An 18,632-nucleotide genomic window follows, 5' to 3' on the forward strand; every position below is an offset into this window, starting at 1 on the left:
TTGTTCGTTGAAATTTTGCAGCACAAGATGGAAGTATAGTTATCCCCTCTAAAGTTTACTCAGGCCAGCCTTCACCTTCTTTGTTCCTTCACTTGCTGTTATTTTCTCTTGGTTTTCTCCATTTAATTCAGAATATCTTGCCATGATTCCGTGTGTTACCAACTTCTCTATTTCACTGTCACCTCTAATTCAGTTGTAACAAACTTTGTCAGGCTACTATCACATATTAAGATCTATCTCATCTCCCTACTCCAAGCTCTTCATTAACAAGACAAGAAAAATTATAGACATTTTCTGCTCAGTATTTATATCACTTGCTTCAATTTGTAGCTAAGCTGGTTTTTACTTCAAGTCTATTTTCCATATCATATTTTGATTCCTCTGTCACCACTGCCTGTGTAGTTGTGATTCTAGGGCAACTTAAATGAAAGCAAAGATCAATCTGGATTGGAGTAACCTTGGAGATTTTATTGTCCTCTTTCAGCCTATGAGCCATCTGCAAAACAGACAATGCTACACCTCAGCCAGTCTCAAAAGTCAACATTTTTTATGAAGACATATGGGTTCCAAGAAACCCTTTTATCCTCAACTCAGCTTTTCAGAGTATTATCCAATTTCAGCCCTTTCCCAAAACAACACATTAATCTATATGATAGGACAGGAAGGTGAAGAAAATGTTACCAGGAGAGGAGGTATTCATCTTCTTCTTGTTTGCTCTTGGCATCCTATGACATTTTAACCATTAATAAATGGCCTTAACTGGACATTTAGGAATGTACAAGCCTCTCTCATGTCCAAATAAATTTTAATTGCAATTCAAAGCAATTAGTCCAAATTGATAAAGCAGAACCTTATGAATAGTATTATCCTAAGTCTGCCCAGAACCAAAATAGTAAAAAGCATCTGAACCAGTTATCAAGAGAAAGTTCACAATCACTGACAGCCCAAGGTTATAGAACTTAATAATAACAGGTTATATAATAGCCCTATCAAAACCAATAGCGGCGGATAAAGTGCCATTCAAAAGGCAGCAGGGACCTACCAAAAATCAACTCCATTTCTTCTGAATTTAGCTTCAGGACATTTTAGAAATCCAGGCCTAAGTGTCAGCTAGGCACCTCATCAAACCAAAAATTGCTTCTCTTCCCCCTTCTTCTGGGTCCGTTAGTATGAAAAAGTAGACCTGCATGTCATCAAGCCAACAATGTTAGTCGAAATTATGGCTCAGCATGATTGTCTCTAATGGAGGCCCAAGCACACAGGACAGCATGGGTCTGGAGTTTTACCCTGTATGACTCCAAAGAGTAGTTCAACCATTCTGGAGAAAACTCCACCTATAAAATAAAGTCAGGTATATGAAGCATGAAATAAAATTGATACTATTTTAACAGTGGATTAGAGTGAAACACATCTAGTGAAGTCTTATCAGAACAGATGAATGCAGCAGGAAAGTCAGAGATTTTCCTAAAATGTACTATTTCTGTCTTTATATTCAGTCTAAGGAAAACTAAGAAGAAAGTTGAAAAAATTCCAAATAGTTAATATTTTGGTGTCGAGACCCTAATAATTCTAACACTGGAGTAAAAACAGATCTTTATGCAGATGTTTAGAGTTGGGAAAGCCATAGCACCACAAAAGGACAAGAACTCCTTCACACTGGGGAAGCGAGCCTGACAGCTAGTCCACCCTTGAGTAAATCCCAAACTCGGTCATCTCAAAATGCTTGAAAAGAACAATGGATGCATATACCTACTTAAGAAATACAAAAAATTAACTTTTATGAATATATGCAACACGCATAAGCTGTGTGCAGGAGAGAGAGAGAGAGAGAGAGAGAGAGAGAGAGAGAGTGTGTGTGTGTGTGTGTGTGTGTGTGTGTGTGTGGATGACAGAAAAGCTTTAGTGGTATTAAGGCAATTTCTTTAAAACCCCAGTAGCACATATACTTTTCTTCTCTGTCTCATGCTCTTTCCAACAGATACAGCTTGTAGTTCACCCAAGTCCTGTTTTCTCTTCCTAACAGAAATCCACTCTTTTGCACTTGACCATGTGTTTCAGGGGAGAAAGGCACCAGCCTAAGCCTGGAATGAATTATGCTTGATATAATTCAAGTATGGTTGTCCCATTTACCCTCCCAGGGATTAAGCCTTTAATCTCATCACAGTGAAGCAAGGGTTTTAGACCATTTTAAATATAATTTAAATGCAACTTCAGGATTTTAACTTAGATTATAACTACATACATACTAAAATGAATGCCCAGTGTTCTACACATTATAATATCGGTCCTTGGCTTAAATAAGTTGAGATCAGCTATATTTTATCTGAATGATCATTTATATTCATTAAGTAACCCCCAAACAATTTCCCAATAGAATAAATATAACATACGGAGATTGTTTAAAGGATCACAAATCTGCAGCGATTATAGCATATTTTTGCTTTTGCTTTTAACAATAATATTAAAGCACAACATATTAACAAATAATAATGTATCTGTGATAATAATATTTTATCATGTCTTTTTTATTCTAAAATCATTGATTTTTCAGAAAAAAATGCCAGCACTTAGGCCAATGCCATCACTGAATGAGGTCTTTTATGACTTTGCTGTATAGCATACTTTCAAAATACTTTAAAATTATAATAGTTTTGTTTTAAAAACTGGAAATAGTTAGCAAAGACACTCACAGGCATCTTTATATATGTAAACAGTTTGAAAATATTTCTGCCATGTGGCAAAAGCATAAACACAGTTTATAATTTACTCAGAATGCCAACTTTCAAATTACAGATTTTTAAATTTGTTTAAATTGAGAGATTTGCAAATTTCACTTTTCTGCTTAAGTAAAACTTTATTCATATTTCATATTTATCTATTTCATATTTCATATATATCTATTAAATTTTTATAATTTGTGGCTACATGCAAGTCAATTAGATGAATTGAAGAATTATATAATTTTCCTGGCGACTTTGCAATAGGTGGAGAACTATGATATAGCAGAATTACTGGAACTATAGCACTTAGAGTTGAAAAAAGATCAACTTTCTACAAAGATTAACTGTAAAAAAAAATACTATTTTTTAAATATCTTGGTGGACATTTAAGTCTATTTTTTCCGAATGCTCATAACAATTTCATGACTGATTTCATAAAATAGTTACTTATCTACTTCCTGGCTTTATGTGACACAAGACCCCAGGACATATCCAACAGGGGAGTCCATCTCACTGAAACTCTCTGTCACTAATTCCATCTATCTAAGCAATGAGAAGTCACTACACAGGCTAAGATAATCCATAGCTCCCTTTCCTTCTGATAAAATTCTCATAGTTATTTCTTCATCATTCTTTTCCTTGGAAAACTCCATTATTCCTTTATAAGCCTGATATCTGTTGTAAACCATCTAATTAAGCAATAAAATAATGTGTTTTTCAACTGTGAGTTTTGTTTTTTGGGTTTTTTTTTTAATGTGTATTCATTTTTGACAGAGAGAGAGACAGAGCATGAGTAGGGGAAGGGCAGAGAGAGAGGGAGACACAGAATCTGAATCAGGCTCTGGGCTCCGAGCTGTCAGCACAGAGCCCTACGTGGGGCTCCAACTCACAGACCCTGAGAGATCATGACCTGAGCTGAAGTCAGATGCTCAACCAACTGAGCCACCCAGGGGCCCCTTTTGTTTTGTTTTTTTTAACTAATTCATATGTATATATAATTCCACTTCTATAGTTCCCATAGTAAATATCAGTACTCCAGCATTTTACTGCTTATATTGGTAAAGAAACCTTTAGCTCCTGTAAGAAAATCCATATACAAATGTAAGAAATAGATTAAATATTTAAAAACTTAGACCATTCAAAAAACTAAAACAACATGTCAGTATTTTCGAATGGAAGTTATCAAAGGCCTGATCAATATACTGCCAGAGGATGTTTCCCAAAAAATTACCAAGTCTACTTTTACAACAAAAATCTCCAATCAGGACAGAACTTTGATTCATCTATTGTGTTCTATATCCATATCCTCAGTTCATCCTGTCCTAATTTGTTTTTATGGCCCATTCTTCCTAATCTGAAAAGTGAAATATATTCTGGCATGCAAAACCTCCTTAAGAATACAGATTATGTTTGGCTTTGATTAAACCAGTTCAAAATACATTACTTCTAAGGTTATAGGAAATCTACACTAGTTGGAGTCATCTCATTTCCTAACAGGATTTCTAGGGTAGGGATTTTAGAATCTAGAAATGAGTGATGAGTGGTTTTGAAATATTTAGATACCAGCATTCACAGATAATACCTACTGATTTGTATCACCCCCTCCGGAATATAGGCATTGTGACAATTATCTGGCTAGGTTTTAAATGCTGTGGCCATTAAAATTCATGCAGTTTATTATTTTACCTAGTTTTTCTCCTCATTTTTCTTTCTTTTTTTTTTTTCAACGTTTATTTATTTCAACATTTATTTTTGGGACAGAGAGAGACAGAGCATGAATGGGGGAGGGGCAAAGAGAGAGGGAGACACAGAATCGGAAACAGGCTCCAGGCTCTGAGCCATCAGCCCAGAGCCCTATGCGGGGCTCGAACTCCCGGACCGCGAGATCGTGACCTGGCTGAAGTCAGACGCTTAACTGACTGCGCCACCCAGGCGCCCCCCTCATTTTTCTTTCTACATCAGCTTTGTGTCTTCTCTAGTCTGACACTGGACCACAGAAATCCACTGCATGGATACATGGCTCCACCCTTCCCCACCTCTGCCTCTCTATACCAACTAATGAACAAAGGTCTCAGAAGGTGAGGAGTAAAATTAAATGTTCTATTTATTTCAGTACAGCTGTTTTTTGTTTGTTTGTTTGTTTGTTTCACTATCAATTTGCCTCTATGGTTTTGTGTTAGGAAACAATCACAATGATTAAAAGACTGCGCTCTACTATAATTCCACTCCTTATTGGCTATGCAGGGTTACTCAATCTTCTCAAGCCCCAATATTTTCATCTACAAAAAGGAGATAATATTACTGTCACATAAGGTTATTGTGAAGATTAAATGAGACAATACTAATAAAGAGCTTGGAAGAATAACTGACACATTGTAAGCACCTAATAAATTATTTGGAGAAGTCATGTAAGGAATTCAAAATGTAGCCAATCTTCTCCTTTTAAAAGAAATGTCAAGATGCTTTTCAAAAAGGCAACAGCTTCTGGGGTTCCTCATGTTCTTTGGAGTGCAATATTAGATAGAAAGAGGCTCTCTCAGGAAACAATATCTATGCTTTTTATACTTTTATTATTCTTAGAATTCCTGACTTATCAAAAAATGGAAGAACAGAATAGCATGTCACAGGTTAACACATCATCTGTAATTCTGGCGTTTGGAATGATACTTACAGAACTTTCTCTATCATTCTTTTACTATATGATTCCACTTTCAGTTTCCCTTTCTGACTAGAAATAAAGCTGTCTGAATGAAAATGCTGAACTATAGGAAATAAAAATGAAATTATAATTTGAAAGGCAAACAGGAGCTATCAGTCAAATTTCTTTTTAAAATAGAGTATTTATTTCAGGCTACTTGTTGGTGACAATGGGGAAGAAAATCTTGACTCCAGCACATTTTTTGTCTGATACAAAGAATCTGCCCTACTTTGACATCTCATTGAAAAGGAGTGGGGAGTGCTGCTTCCTTAATTTAAATTGCACTCTTCCTCAATGGAAAGAGATTAGCAACATTTCCTTTCATGTTGATTTCTGAGTTCAGTCTTCTTTTAGGCTACAAATCATCTTTGCTCCCCTGACAGATTTGACAGCACTCAATTCTTAAATGAATCTTACAAGAAAAGGGGTAAATATACTCTGAAACAAGAGGCCTCTCTTTTCCACGTTAAGGCTGTTCTTTATTCTCATCCTTCTTTGGGAACTAAAAGCTCTACTACAATTGATGGAGTCTCCAACTTTAAATGTCGCTAAATCAGAGACTTTTCCTGACAGGAAGTTCATCTGGGAAAGGAGCAGCCTAGGGAACTTCAGTGCCATAGCCAATGCTTTCACAGGCTTTAAGTGCCTATTGTAATTTAACAGAAACAAGTTTGGAAAAATAGGAAAGCAATAACTAGAATTCTCCTTCCCAGGGAAGTTCAATTAATTCAATTGGGCATTCAGTTGCTAAATTCTTACCAGAGCTGGAGTCTCTAACCTTATTTCAATGAAAATAAGTAGAATACCATTAATTCCTTTTTGGCAGTACATTTGATTGTGTGAAGAGGTTTGCATGCTTCAGCTTGTAACCTATTTCCCTTGATATATGAACATTATTTCCCTCTTATTTTAATGCAGAAGCTTAAGGCTAAGGTGTCAAAATTGTCTTTTATTTCTTAATTTTTTCCTTATCCTTCACCAAGTGAATACCATAATCAAAACGTGAAAATAGCAAGTTTTCTCCTGACAACACTTCCAGTTTCTACATTTAACCAGATTATCTTCTGTCCCTTCTTTTTCTCATGAAATACAAGTAAACATGGTCTGGGTTTTTTATCATGAGTGGCAAACAGTGAACACTAAATAATATTAAGATATTCCAGGTCATTAACTGAATTTCCTTTAGGGAAAGAATTCAGTAATGGAATACTCTGAAGTCTCAGAAATTGTATTGTAGAAGAATAATCAGTAACATAAAAAGATCCATCACACATTAAGTGGGCGGGCAGGTTACAAAATATCATCTACTTTCTAATCACATGTGTCATATCTTTCCATCTGTATCATTTTACCATTATTTGCTTATGTTCAGTCAGAGTCCTCTGCAGTTCTCAAACACTGGGGCCCCTGAATGGCCTACCCAACCCACGACTTACAGCGCCTTCTCCCTAACACCATCCAGCTAGAAGTAGCCCCGTGCACTTTCGCTTTTGCTTTTCTAATTCAGGAACCACCTTCCCCTCATCCCCCCACCACATCTCCCCTGTCTCATTCTCATCCCAACCCTGCCTCAATCCTTCACCTTTTCTTTGGTCTTTTGGAAGTCAGAACTGGAGCTGCAGCAGACATTTTGCTACCATAAAGAAAAAGTCTTAAGAGCAATCATGCGCTATGAAATACTTAAGCTGTTTTTCCACGGGGCAAGGGGAAGTGGGGCGAAGGGAGCCTTATGTGTCGCATTTACTGATTTCCTTGGGCTACCCCCACCTTATTCTATTTAAAGCCAACATTGTGACATCACTTAACATCAAATTGAGAAAATATGTGCAATAAGTACACCATTATACAGTATTTCCACCATAGTTACAGTAGTTATAAATAGCCTTAAGTGCGTAGATAATAGTGTAATACGGCTAGATTCTCATACATGATTTTGCTTTCAAACTGCTCCTATATGTTAGGCAAGCATGTGATGAAAATCCAGCTTCACACAGATAATGTAGTTATAAGTGGGAGAAATATTTTGTTGGCTAAAAATACTTTTAATTTATACTTTTAAAGGAAAGTACAGATGTTCGTCTTTGATACTAAACCAAAACTCAACAAATGATAATTCTTGAAGATTAGTTGCAATGTAGAAACTTAACCTCTACCGCTGAGTTTTTGTATTTTGTTACATTGGAATCTACTGGTCTAATTTACATTTTACATGGGTCTTATTCATGTATGATTTTGTAACACCATTTAAATGATGGTCATTTGGAAAATATGCTTTACTGAGTTAGGGAGATCTTCCAAGTGTTGACACATTTTATCATACAATATCAAAAAAACACCATACATTTGTTAATATCACTTCTAATCTCATCAGAAAAGTCAAGCTGGAAAGCTGTCACATTCACAGATAACAGATATTCAAATTTCCCGAAAGCTCTTATTTTTGTGTCAGATTTTTAATTTTATCACTGACAAAAATTGTTGCCACAATTTTCTACATTCAATTGGCAATATAACTTCATTTGTTTTAGAAAATATCTCTGCCAATACCTTAGTCTGAAAAATGAAAATCTTCCAGACAGTCATTTTTTCAAATAAAAATCATATTCCACAAACAAGTAATTAGGTTTAACTTACAACTCAGACAATCACACAGGTATGAAGACAACCACCATATTTCAAAATACAGTCAAAATGCTTTCTACGTACTTTCCATTTTATTTACTAGGTATTAAAAAGATGTGTACTCAAGGCCACATGCAAAAGAATGAAGTTGAACCTTTACTTTATACCATACACAAAAATTAGCTAAAAATGCATCAAAAACCTAAATCTAGGAGCTAAACTATAAAACTCTTAGGAGAAAACATAAGGGGAAACTTTATAATATTAGATTTGGCAGTGGCTTCTCAGATATGATGTCAAAAGCACAGAGAGCAGGGGTGTCCGGGTAGATCTTGGTTGAGCATCTGACACTTGATTTCAGTTCAGGTCATGATCCCATAGTTCCTGAGTTCGAGCCCCACATTGGCCTCTGCACTGACAGTGTGGAGTTTGCTTGAGATTCTCTCTCTTTTTCTCTCTCTGCCCCTTCCCAACTTGCATACATGTTCTCTCTCTCAAAATAAATAAATAAACTTAAAAAAAAAAAGTATAGACAACAAAAGAATAAAACAAAAAATTGGACTATATCAAAGTTAAAAATTTCTGGGCATCAAAGGACACAATCAACAGAACCAAAGGCAACACACAGAATTAGAGAAAATATTTGCTAATCATGTATCTGATAATTGGTTAATATTAAGAAATATCAAGAATTATTACCTCCCAAATACAAAAATATTTAAAAATGGACAAAAGACTTGAAAATATACACATAAAAGATATCTTCAAAGGAAATATATAAATGTCTAATAAACACATGAAAAGATATTTAACATTGCTAATCATAAAAAACTTGAAAATCAAGACCACAATGAGATATCACCTCATACCTCCTGGGATGGTAACAATTTAAAAAAGTAAGGAGGCTTCATGCCCAGCACCAAGTCCAATGAGCGGCTTGAACTCACAATCTTGAGATCAAAACCTGAGCTGAGATGAGGAGTCAGATGCTTAACCTACTGAGACAGCCAGGTGCCCCCAAAATATATATTAAAAAAAAAACAGTAACTAAGATGTTATTGAGGATGTAGAGAAATTGGAACCCTTGTGCACTCTTAGTGGGAAGGTACAATGGTACAGCCGCTATGGAAAACAGTCTAGCAGGTCCTCAAAAAATTGAAGATGGAATATTTTCCCCGAACTTATTCAGACCATTTTAAATGATAAGTTATTCAATATTTGTTTCTCTAGTAAATCCTTACCAGATATAAGGGGAAAAAGTAGAAGATAGAATTACCATAATCCAACACTTTTATTTCTGGGTATATAGTCAAAAGAATTGAAAGCAGAGACTCAGAGGTAAATTCGTACACTCACATTCACTGCAGCAGTATTCATAATAGCCAACAGCTGGAAGCAACCCAAGTGTCCCAACACAAATTAACAGATAAACAAAATGTCATATATATGCAAAATAGAATATTAAGATCTCAATTCAAATCCAAACAGTGACTCCATTTGATATAAAATACATTCTAAATATATTTCATGTTAGAAATGAGTAGAAAATGCTAAAGTTTTCTACTCAAGGGTCAGTCCCTCAAAATGCCCATCTATATGTTAACTCTGACCCATTTGTTCTTCAAAATTTTACCAAAAATATATACATATTTTCTTTTAGTCCTGAATAATTGCTACTACTTCAATCTATGAAATGACAAAATCCTTAGCAAGTAAAGAATCTTTCATTATTTATTCCCTGTTTCCTTCTCATCAGAACCCCAATTTTGATCAATAGGAGACAGAAAGACTTTCTCTCGGGGAAGGTAGTCCTCTCCAGGAATTGAATCCTTACTTGTTTAAGCCTGCCAAGATAAATTCTATTTTGTTTATATCTTCCTCTCTTTTTCAGGTTTTGCAACTAATGTGGTGATGTGACCCAGCCCAGTCAATGGAATATAAGTGAAAAATCTTTTGTAAAGTCTTGGGGAAAGCCCATTTATCCTCACTATCTGAAAAACACATGTAAGGGGAAAACTGCTGGTGTCATCTCTTTCCTCTTGCCTTAAACATAGATTTGGTTCCAGAACTGTGACAGCTATCTTGTGGCCAAATGGTGACAAGCACAAAAGTAAAAAGCCAACACATTAAAATAGGTGACACAGAAAAACAGAAAGGATTTGCTTATGATTATGCTGTTGCAATCTGAGCCAAAACCTTGAAATCTCATGCTTCTGTTGTTATGTAAACAATAAAGCATTTCATGACTTAAGACACTATTTCTTAATTATTTATTTTCTGTTACTGGAAACTGAACACATTTCGATGAATAAAGATCCTTTAGTTAGCAAGTTTGAAATATAAAATCAAGAATCAAGATGGATAACCATATCCCACTACCGAATTTCCAGTAGACTATCTCTTATTACAAAGTTAAGTAACTTAGGCAGGTGCCCTAATTATCTTTAGTTGCAAACTAAATTTTACTAATACTAATGCTAATGTACTTGTATACTTAAAAGGTAAGGCTAAACTATAGGTAAATGGATAAAGATGGTGTGTGTATACACACACACACACACACACACACACACACACGATGGAATACTACACAACCATAAAAAGGATGATCCTGCTCTTTGTGACAACATGGATGGACCTGGAGGGTGTTTTACTAAGTAAAATAAGTCAAACTAAGAAAGATAAATACCATAATATTTCATTCATATGTGGAATTAAAAAAAAATAAATGAATAAGGGGCACCTGGGTGACTAGTTGGTTAAGTATGTGACTTCAGCTCAGGTTATGATCTCGCAGTCCCTGAGTTCGAGCCCCATGTTGGACTCTGTGCTAAAAGCTCAGAGCCTGGAGCCTGCTTTGGATTCTGTGTCTCCCTCTCTCTTTGTCCTTCTCCCCCCGCTTTCTCTCTCTCTCTCTCTCTCTCTCTCTCTCTCTCTCTCTCTCTCAAAAATGAATAAACAGTAAAAAAAAAAAATTAAGTGGATAAACCAACAAAAAGCAGAATCAGAACTATAAATGAAGAGAAAAAACTGATGGATGTCAGAGTGGAAGGGTAGGGGATGGGCAAAATGAGTGAAGGGAAGTGGGATATATAGGCTTCCAGTTATGGAATGGATAAATCACAGCAATAAAGGCACAGCACAGGGAATATAGGCAATGATATTGTAATACATTATGTATGGTGATAGAGAGCAGCTACACTTGTGGTAAGCATAACATAATGGATAGAGAAGTTCAATCACTATGTTGTTCACCCAAAACTAATGTAACATTGTGTGTCAATTATATCCAAAATAACAATTTTATTTAAAAAATAAAGTAAAACCTTCACTGACAACTTAAAAGAAAGAAAAGATAAGGCTAGATACACATAGGCACTCTCCACAGTGATAAGGCTAACCCAGATCTGAGGGAATCTAGGCTCTCTTACAGTCTCTGGCACCTATCATATTTTCACTTACTTCTAAAGGTGACTCATCCTAACAGAAAGACTATTAACACCTGGGAGGGAACACATACTCCAACAGGCTCTATTAAAAGATTACTCTAACATGATTGCAAGGTGAAATATATACTTGTTTTTTTAATCATTCATTAATAACTTTAAGAAAAATTTATTGAAGCCAATTATGTGCCAAGCATTATGCCAAGCATAATAATGGTGAATGAAGTTTCTTCCATCATAATAGGGGAAAGAGAAAACTAAAACTGAAGCAAACAGGAAACAAATCCTAATTATGATGAGTGCTCTGAAGAAAGCACACAGTGAATTCACAGAGAATGACTAATGGGTAGCAAGTAAGTTTCCTTAGACTGAAGGGGGCAAGGATAAATTTTCAGAAGAGGAAAAGAGACACATAAACTCTGAATAATGAGGAGTCAGCTATGCAAAGCACAGGGAAACTAGTGTTCTAAGCAGAATAAAAGGAGTAGTGCTGAAATCCCAACATGAGGAATTTACAGAGCTTTGCTATGGACTGAAGTGTGTCTTCCCAAAATTCTTGTGTTGAACCCCTCACTCCCAGTGTGTCTATATCTGGAAATATGGCCTTTAGAAGGTAAATAAGATTAAATGAGATCATAAGGGTGGGACTTAATTTAATAAGATTTGTAACTAGAGGAAGAGAAGGTGATCTCTGTCTGCTATGTGAGGACACAAGGAGGAGGAGGCTGTTTGTAAGCCAGGAAGAGGGGCTTTCACCAGATCCTAACCACGCTAGCTCCCTGACCTCAGGCTTCCAGCCTCCAGAACTGTGAAAAAGTAAGTTTCAGTCATTTAAGCCATCTAGCCTGCTGTATTTTATTTGGGCAGCCCCAGTTGACTAATACAGACTTCGATAACAAGAAGTAGGATACTGCTTTAATATACATCTAAATGTTGAAATAGCTTTGGAACTGGGTAATGAGTAAAGGATGGGAGAGTTTTGTGGTACATGCTAGATATATAGACGTTTAAGGTAATTCTGGTAAGATCTCACATGGTAATGAGAAACATGCTACTGGAAACTGGAGAAAGTTGATCTTTGTTACAAACTGGAAAAGAACTGGACTGAATTGTCCTAATGTTTTGTGAGAGGTAGAACATGTGAGCAATGGAATTGGATATTTAGCTGAGCATATTTCTAAGCAAAGTTTTGAAGGGGTGGCTTGGTTCCTCCTGACTGCTTAAAGTGAAATGCAAAAGGAGAGAGATGAATGAAGAAGGAATTGTTAAGCAAGAAGAAACAAGAACTTGAAAACTTGAAAAATTCTCAGACTATCCATATTACAAGAAAGAAAGAAAGAAAGAAAGAAAGAAAGAAAGAAAGAAAGAAAGAAAAAGAAAGAGAAAGAAAGAAAGAAGAAAGAAAGAAAGATGAAAGAAAAACAGAGAAAGCTTGTTCTGGAGAAAACACTAAAGGTGTGGCTGAACAACTTGATAAAGAGATCATGGGTGCAACTTATTGACTTAATCAACCATTACAGCAGAACCAAGAAATTGAGATGGGATTAAATAAGGAAAGACACTGCCAGGGGAAGAACTGAAGCAACAAGAGAGAGTAGAATAGAATGAAGGAAGGCTATCGGGCTTCTTGGATTCTACAGGACAGACCACAGAACTATTCGACTATGAACATATGCTATTCTTCAAGGAAAGTGAAAAATGATTTCAAAGGCAATTCAGAGATCATCAGGGCTGCCACTCCCACCACAGATGCAGAGAGAAAAGTTGTTTTTTCCTCTTAAGTTACAAAGGATTGGGCCCTATCTCAGGTTTCCAGAAGGCCAGGATGACCCTGCCTAGTGTTTTAGGAGTGGATGAGCTTGCAGACAGCTAAAGGAGCAGGGACCTCTCAAAGAGCAAAGGTGCAGGGGCCCTTGCAAACAGCTAGAGTGGTAAGGCTACCCTGCAGAGCCAGGAAGGTGATGCTACCATCCCAGTGGACCTGAAGGCAGAACTTCAAAGAGTATTATTCTCAAGCTTTAAGACCTAATGGAGCTGAACAGCTGTACATATAAAAACAAAAACAAAAACAAAAAACAAAAACAAAAAACAAACTAGACTACATCCTAACACCATACACACACAAAAAAAAATTCAAAATGGATTAAAGACCTGAATGTGAAACCTAAAACCATAAAAATACTAGAAGACAACATTGGCAGTAATTTCTCTGACATTAGCCATAGGGACATTCTTCTAGATATGTCTCCTGAGGCAAGAGAAACAAAAGCAAAAATAAACTATTAGGACTACATCAAAATAAAAAGCTTTTACACAGCAAAGGAAACCATCAACAAAACAAAAAGACAACCTAATGAATGGGAGAAGATATCTTTCCAATGAGGGGTTAAAATGCAAAGTATATAAAGAACTCATACAACCCCACACCAAAAAACAAAAAAAACATACAATCATTTAAAAATGGGCAGAGGACTTGAACAGACATTTTTCCAAAGAAGATATACAGATGGCTAACAGACACACGAAAAGATGCTCAACATCGTGAATCATCAGAGAAATGCAATCAAAACTGCAATGAGATATCACCTCACACCAGTCAGAATGGCTAACGTCAAGAATACAAGAAACAACAAATATTGGCAAGGATGTGGAAAAAAAGGAATCCTCATGTACTGTTTGTAGGAATGTAAATTGGTATAGCCACATGGAAAACAGTATGGAGATTCCTCAAAAATTAAACATAGAAATACCATATGATCCAATAATTTCACTATTGGGTATTTATCCAAGGAAAATGAAAACACTAACTTGAAAAGGTATATGCACCCCTATGTTTACTGCAGCATTATTTACAATAGCCATGACAAAGAAGCAACCTAAGTGTCCTTCAAGAGACAGATAAAGAAAATGTGGTATATATACACAATGGAATATTACATAGCCATACAAAAGGATTAGGCTGTGCCATTTGAGACAACATGGATGGTTCTAGAGGATATTATGCTAAGTGAAATAAGTCATACTGAGAAAGACAAATATCATGATTCTACTCATAAATGAAATCTAAAAGTATGACTAAACAAAAAGCAGAATTAGAACTATAAACATAGAGAACAAATTGGTGGTTGCTGGAGGGCAGAAGGGCAGGAGGTTGGGCAAAATAGGTGAATGGAACAGGGAGATACAGGTCTCCAGCAATGGATGAGTAAGTCATGGGAATAAAAAGCAGAGCATGAGTAATACAGTCAATGATACAATAGGATGTAATGGGACAGATAATAGCTATACTTTGATGAACATAGTAAAATGTATAGTGTCAAGTTGCTAAGTTGTACACCTGAAACTAATGTAACACTATATGTCAACTATACTAAAATATGTGTATATAATATACCATATGCTATATACTATATACTATACATTAAATATAATATATATAGTATATATAATATATAATAAATATAATATATATTACTCAAAAACTCAATATATACTATATATATATATACACACACACTCATATATATATATATATATGTATATATATATATATATATATATATATATAAACTTGTCTGGTTTCAGAGGTTCAGAGGTAGAGAGGAATTTCACCTCAGGAAGAATCATACCTCAAGTCTCATCCATTTCTGGATAAGATACTTAGATGGGACTTTAGGCTTTAGACTTTAGAGTTGATACTAGAATGATCTAAGACTTTAGGGGCTGGTAGGATATAATATAATCACAATATATATACATTTTGCATGTGATAAGGACATGAATTTAGGAGGACCAGGGGTACAATGCTGTGGACTGAATCACATCCCTCCAAAATTCACATGTTGAAGCCCTAGCCCCCCAAACCATTGTATCTGGAGATAAGGTCTTTAGGAAGTAATTCAGGTTAAATGAGTTCATAAAGGTGGGACCGTAATCCCAAAAGACTGTGGCCTTAACAAAAAAAAAAAAAAAGGAAGAAAGAGATTTCTCTATTTCTCTCTACCTTGTGAGAACACAATGAGGAGGTAGCCATCTGTAAGCCAAGAATAGAGCTCTTAACAAAATCTAACCATGTTGGTCACCCTGATCTCATACTTCCAGTGTCCAGAACTATGAAAAAATAAATCCGTATCATTTACATTACCCAGTCTATGGTATTTTGTTATGACAAGCCAAGATGACTAACACAAAGGCCTTGCATCTGAATGATAATATGTGAGAAGAAATACCGCAATAGATAATGTTGATGGCACCAGAGCAAGAAATTGGCTTTGTAGAATATAGTAAGGAGTTTGAGTATATTTAAAGAGCACTGTAATGCCAGTGAAACTTTTGAAACAGGAAGACAGTAGTCCTATTTGTTCTTTTAAGTAGTTTCAAACAGAGAGGGGGACAAACCATAAGAGACTCTTAAATATAGAGAACAAACTGAGGGTTGATAGGGGGTGGGCAGGAGAGAGGGGAAAATGGGTGATGGGCATTGAGGAGGCACTTGTTGGGATGAGCACTGGGTGTTGTATGTAATCAATGACTCATGGCAATCTACCCCCAAAACCAAGAACACACTGTATACACTGTATGTTAGCCAAATTGACAATAAATTATATTTTAAAAAAGAGATCATATAGTAGGAAAAAATTTCCAATTCACAGAACTTTTTAAATATTTTCTATATTGTCACCACTTCATTCTTCATTCATCAGAAGACAGAGGCATTTTGGCCATGTTGCTAAATCTCAGTTGAGTTATAAGAAGAATTCAAGTGAACTCCACAGATTATGGGTCACAGAGGGAATCTCAAACCTTCCATAGCTTTTTAAATAATTTGATAATAAATAGATATACTTGCTGCTCACATCCAGGCTTCTTCCATACTAGAGTCACATTCTTTCATTTATAATCTTCTAAACAATGTCAAGAGCTCCATGAGCTTCTAGGCTAGCAATAATTATGATCTCCTGGATATATCCTTTGTCTACCATTTCCAGCATATATTTTTAAGCTTAGAAGTTATTGCTACTCTGTGTGTATATGTGTCCAGTGAAGAAAGAAAGTGGCATAAAAACAACAAGTAAATAGAAGGAGGATCTTTTCAACTGTCATGAATTTGCTAAATGTGTAAGTGACTTGTTAGGCAAAATTTGTTCTGAGGAATACAAAGCCTATCAAATAATAGGTATATTCCCTATATTCTTTTTTGGAATAATGCATATTATTTGTGATTTAAAAAAACCATGAAATTCCCTAGCAAACTGGTATCTGAGGTTCACTTGGTTTGCATTGCACAGGGACATGGCTGATAGACCCAGATTTCAGAGCTTCATTCCATTTTCTCTAGCTGGGACCAGGGATAGCCTCCTCTACCATATATAAAGCATGGTCACATACTAAACCACAGCAGGCCTCTTCTACATAAATAGCTTTTCCTTGTGGCTCACGTTAAATCAGCTACAAGTCATTTGCTCCATATTCCAGTAATTGTGTTCAATTGCTATGATAGCATTATTTCTTGGGGCAAATACAAGTTTTCATAAGCAATCTCTTCCAGGTCTGGGGACCCCAAATCTGGGGGCCATAGAGTTAGAATGACATCTGAGCTGTACATCCTTTTCCTTTTCCTAATTTCCCCCAGTGATTATAAAACCATACAAGCTAAATGCTCCTTATCAAAAAATATTCTTCTTTGCTAAATGGCTTTTATCAGATTTATGACTTTAAAGCCATCAAGAAAAACTGACTTCCATTTTTTCTCATTTTAACATCCCAGCTACAGAGGCAGGTTCATCAGCTCTCACATCTAATGAATATTTGGTCTAACAGACATTTTTTGAGATATACTTGGAGTCTAAGTTGGTGGTAAAAGTTTTTTTTAAGTTTTTTTTTTCTTTTTTGTTAATTTGCTTTGCATGTTTTGGAAATACAATTTTCAATTTAAATAGTCAGTGTAGCAAACACATCATCTTATAATAGATAACCTAGGGAAGAATCAACCCACCATGACCATGTGTGCTATTTCATACAGCCTGAGTAATGGTGAGACTCCTTACAAATAACAATGGGAAAAAATATACAATTAAGAAACATTACACAAACACAGTCTAGATTACACAGAATTGAAAATAAACACACTTGAAATACTTCACTGCTTCCTAAAATATTTTTTTCTCACTTTTATCATATAAGAATTTATCATTATGTAGAAATACCTACAAATAATGCAAGCTGCCAAGTTGGAAAGGAAATAGCAATATAGAAACATCTAAGTGGTTTCTTTTTCTCTCCCTTGGAAGATACCTTCAGATAGGAATACTAACCTTTTAAGTATCCATCTATGTCTTCATCTCTATATATTTTTACCGTAGCACTCATTTTAATCCTATGCCTGGAGTTTACTGAAGAGCAAGTTGCCTAAGAATTAAAAATCTAACCAAGGAAAATCAATAGAGAAAAAAATTACAAATCTTTAACTGGTAAACAAAAAGCCTTAAAAAATGTTAATACCTCAAGTATCCAAATTATATGAAAGTTCCATTGTGTTTCTGGCCGTGAATGGGTTACTATTATGGATCCTGCATATCAATTATATTTGACTTCTGCCATTCAAATCCATAAATTCATTGAGAATCTCGAAGTCCTAAGATAAAAATGCAAATATCATTGTTATTATTATCTATCATATTCTGAGCCCCTGATATGCCAAGCTAAGTTCTTACACATAATGACTCTCTTGACAGTCTTTATATATATATATATATATATATATATAAATATATATATTATATATATATATTTATATATATATGTATTTCTTTTTGAGAGAGAGAGAGAGAGAGAGAGAGAGAGAGGGCGTGAGTGGGGTGAGGGGTAGAGAGAGAGGGAGACAAAGAATCCAAAGCAGGCTCCAGGCTCTAAGCTGTCACCACAGAGCCCAACACAGGGCTCGAACTCACAAACTGAGAGATCATGACCTGAGCCAAAGTTGAACGCTTAACATGACTGAGCCACTCAGTGGCCCTCTCTCGATAGTCTTAAGAACACCATGATGTATATACTATTGTTTCTATTTTACCATTGAGGCTATTGCAAACGTCTTGGTTCTCAGACTATTAGGAAGTAATAATGAGGTATGTGTTATAGGTTGATGAC

The sequence above is a fragment of the Prionailurus viverrinus genome, chromosome B1, assembly GCF_022837055.1.
Source record: "Prionailurus viverrinus isolate Anna chromosome B1, UM_Priviv_1.0, whole genome shotgun sequence".
NCBI lineage: Eukaryota > Metazoa > Chordata > Mammalia > Carnivora > Felidae > Prionailurus > Prionailurus viverrinus.